We start from the raw sequence: 4,626 nt of genomic DNA, 5'->3' as shown, positions 1-4,626 counted from the left end.
TGTACAGACAGGAGATACGACTAGTTTCAAATTGTTTGCCCTCGAAATTCAGGCCCTTGTTGGTCTCCTGAACTCATTAGGTCCAAAGGGAGAAAGCGAACTAAGTTGCGCCTCACATGCAGCCCGCTTACTCACTAAGTTACCCCCGGATATGCGTGCCACATTCAAACGACACCTGCCCAATCAAGATTCCTACACTCTACCGGATCTGGCAGAGTGGCTCAGGATTGAATCCCGGTGTCAAGACTCTGCGCAATCGAATCAGGGAAAAGATCAGATAAGTAGAATGTCGCGGCCCAAACCAGGCCCAGGGGCGAAGCATAAACACGCTTCTGTCCTGCATGGAGCTGACCGACCTCCAGAGACGATCACTCGAGTGCCGACGCCCTCGCATCAGTCCAAGCCAGCACGGGGATCTGAACAGAGCAGACCTCTGTGCCCATATTGTAACAGTGCCGAATCCACCAAAGCATGGCATATACCACCTTGGACACTCACCTGTATACGATATGTCTTAGTCAAAAAGTGCTGGATTTATTGTTAAGGGGTACGGTCGACCTGCTGCCAAAGTGCCCACTCCAAATTGGTGAGTCCCCGGTTCAGCTACATGTTTTAAATGCTTAAGGAATGCCCATTCTGCTGAGTAAAATCTGGTGCATTGCCACTTAGGGTGGCAGATGAAGTACTCTTTCTTAAGCATGTTCCAGAGCACCTTTCAGTCCTATGCCTGGGCTTTGAGCAGGGCATGAAAACCATATATATATATATATATATATATATATATATATATATATATATATATATATATATATAGTGAGGAAAATAAGTATTTGAACACCCTGCTATTTTGGCAAGTTCTCCCACTTAGAAATCATGGAGGGGTCTGAAATTGTCCTCGTAGGTGCATGTCCACTGTGAGAGACATAATCTAAAAAAAATCCAGAAATCACAATGTATGATTTTTTAACTATTTATTTGTATGATACAGCTGGAAATAAGTATTTGAACACCTGAGAAAGTCAATGTTAATATTTGGTACAGTAGCCTTTGTTTGCAATTACAGAGGTCAAACGTTTCCTGTAGTTTTTCACCAGGTTTGCACACACTGCAGGAGGGATTTTGGCCCACTCCTCCACACAGATCTTCTCTAGATCAGTCAGGTTTCTGGCCTGAGGTTGAGCTCCCTCCAAAGATTCTTTATTGGGTTTAGGTCTGGAGACTGGCTAGGCCACGCCAGAACCTTGATATGCTTCTTACAGAGTCACTCCTTGGTTATCCTGGCTGTGTGCTTCGGGTCATTGCCATGTTGGAAGACCCAGCCTCGACCCATCTTCAATGCTTTAACTGAGGGAAGGAGGTTGTTCCCCAAAATCTCGCAATACATGGCCCCGGTCATCCTCTCCTTAATACAGTGCAGTCGCCCTGTCCCATGTGCAGAAAAACACCCCCAAAGCATGATGCTACCACCCCCATGCTTCACAGTAAGGATGGTGTTCTTCTCATCATTCTTCTTCCTCCAAACATGTTTAGTGGAATTATGACCCAAAAGTTCTATTTTGGTCTCATCTGACCACATGACTTTCTCCTATGACTCCTCTGGATCATCCAAATGGTCATTGGCAAACTTAAGACGTGCCTGGACATGTGCTGGTTTAAGCAGGGAACCTTCCATGCCATGCATGACTTCACACCATGACGTCTCAGTGTATTACCAACAGTAACCTTGGAAATGGTGGTCCCAGCTCTTTTCAGGTCATTGACCAGCTCCTCCCGTGTAGTTCTGGGCTGATTTCTCACCTTCCTTAGGATCATTGAGACCCCACGAGGTTAAATCTTGCATGGAGCCCCAGTCCGAGGGAGATTGACAGTCATGTTTAGCTTCTTCCATTTTCTAATGATTGCTCCAACAGTGGACCTTCTTTGGACAGCTCTTTGGTCTTGGCCATGTTAGTAGTTGGATTCTTACTGATTGTATGGGGTGGACAGGTGTCTTTATGCAGCTAACAACCTCAAACAGGTGCATCTAATTTAGGATAATAAATGTAGTGGAGGTGGACATTTTAAAGGCAGACTAACAGGTCTTTGAAGGTCAGAATTCTAGCTGATAGACAGGTGTTCAAATACTTATTTGCAGCTGTATCATACAAATAAATAGTTAAAAAATCATATATTGTGATTTCTGGTCGAAGAGCAAATGTACATGCAATATACAATATACACGCAGTAAATTGTTATATTGACCGCTAAATAACACTTTATTGTTCACAAACCGAAGTTTAATTTACGATAGATGCTCTCTCCATGAAGGCTGAGGCGAGACTGGGAAGATCCTTTCCCTCGCTCCACGTGGGTCGGGGTTAAAAAAAAGGTAGATAAGCAGGCATTTGGTCGTTCAGCGGGCGCACATTTCAGTCGAAAAACTGTTCACTAAGCGAAAAGGTCGATGTCCGAGCTGGTCGATAAGTGGGGTACCACTGTATACATATATACAGTGGGGGGATTCCTGACAGGGGGATTCCTGACATAACTGACGTTAAGTGGCAAATTTGCGCCCCCCTTGTGCTATAAGTGGTACTTATCTCGACCTCGGTTAACTCGCCAACCCTATTAAGTCGACGTTTTTGAAGTGGAACCACCAAATTCTCGCTTTGTCTTAGTATTTTCTAATCGGTTATGTCGATTCTTTTATGTCGCCGAACCCTAATATCTCGAGCACAAGAGGGGGCAAATTTGCCACTTAACGTCGGTTATGTCAGGAATCCCCCTGCCACGCCCCCTTTGGCGGCGGCATTCCCCGAAGCACCCTGCTTCTTCTCCCAGGCGTGCCTCGCCCACACGGAGCTCCTCGCAGTCATGCTGATCACACACACCTGACTCTCATTCACTCACTCATCCCATCTCCTATTTAAGCCTCTTTACCTCCACACACTCGTGGTCCGTTATTGTTTGTGCATGATCGTATGTGTTGGTTCATGGCTGTCTGTGTAATCGCGTATACGTATCCCGTTACGTACCCTTCTTCTCGGACTCCGCATTTTCTCAACGGCACCCCGGATTACCCCGATCTTGCTGTTCTCCATGTTCACGCTGTCTGCACCACGTTTATCCGTTCCTGCCCAGCGCTGCGCTTTCCATAGCACGGATCCGTGGATTCTCTACACGAACTGTCTCTGCTTTCACAGAACTTCGTGGACCGCGCTCCCGGAGCGCACTACTGATATTACTGCTTCGCTACAAGTATTGGTGGATTATCTCCTGAGTATTCTCAATAAACTTTGTTTGCGTTTACTTCGGCTTCCGCCTCCTTATCCGCATTACAGGTTTTCTCGATCCGCATGACCAATCAAACAAATCGCGGCAACGATGTTGTGTAAAAAACCTCTAAAAACACGTGCACACACATTCTCATTTATTAACGCACATCATGTACATAAAGAAATTTCAAGCACGTTAATATATTGCCGCCATATTGGTTTTCATTTATCTCGATCATCATCTCGACGCTTTTTGGCGTCCCCCTAGGACATCGACATAACCGGGTTCCACTGTATATGGTATTGCAGCTGCTCTAGGGTGGTGAGAACCTTTTCAATCTTGTCAGTGGTAGCAACTAATAATTCTGGCATAATTTTTTACATTTTCTTTGGCACCCCTTCACTCCCCCCAAAAAATAAAAAATAAAATAAAAACATTTTACAAGGGTAAACACAAGAATAAATACAATAAATGTGCAATGGTGCCCCCACATTTGCCATGCCTTATACACTGCATATAAGGCATGCCTCATTTGTTTCCGGCTTTTTCTTTCCAGAGGCTCTCATCTCTTGTATTTCATGTTTTATTTGAGACACTAGGGTTAGGGCTCCATATAATCTGCATATAAGGCTTTTATTGCTTTCAAAATGATATGCATACATGATTATTTGAATTTGTATGGAGAAGCCTCATTGATGAGGACATTTTACTTATTTTTCAAAGTGGTGCCACAGCTGCAGATGTACACAAATATAGATGTACAGCCTTTATAAACCAAATGCCTTTTACAGTTCTACTGAAGAAAGTAATGCCACAAGGGGGCAATTCCCTTTATCTACAGCCTGAAGATCCTGGGATGGGATAAAATCTGGGTCATATAGAGATATCCAACAATGAAAACAGTGTTTGTGCTTTGTCTCATAGACAGGTCTCAACTGACCTGAAAAGTAATTATTATTTAGGCATTTTTAAACAAATATGGACTGTTGCTCTTTCCTATGCTCCAAAATATATTAAAAGTGTCAAAAAAAACCATAGAAATTTTGTTAAAATGTTCATTTTAATTATCTGGATGCTCCTAGTTAAATATGGAGGCAATGAACTCCTATTAAGACCTGCATCTTGTAGTTAATCTCATACAGTGATAAATCCTTTGAGATGTGTTCTCCCTAATATGTAATGGAAGAAGATGATCATCTGAATTCTGCCAAACCTATACATGACATGACAAATTTCCTTCCCTACCCAGCCCTTAAGTGTCTGAGCAGAATAGAACAATATTTTTCTTTGTGTATATAATAAACAATGTGAAGGGCTATCTTGAGTTTGTATATTTCTTATAAAGCATGTATGGTTTTTGAAATAGGACTG

Source organism: Silurus meridionalis, chromosome 25, assembly GCF_014805685.1.
Source record: "Silurus meridionalis isolate SWU-2019-XX chromosome 25, ASM1480568v1, whole genome shotgun sequence".
NCBI classification, from domain to species: Eukaryota; Metazoa; Chordata; class Actinopteri; order Siluriformes; family Siluridae; genus Silurus; species Silurus meridionalis.
Note: the sequence above shows the minus strand (reverse complement) of the source record.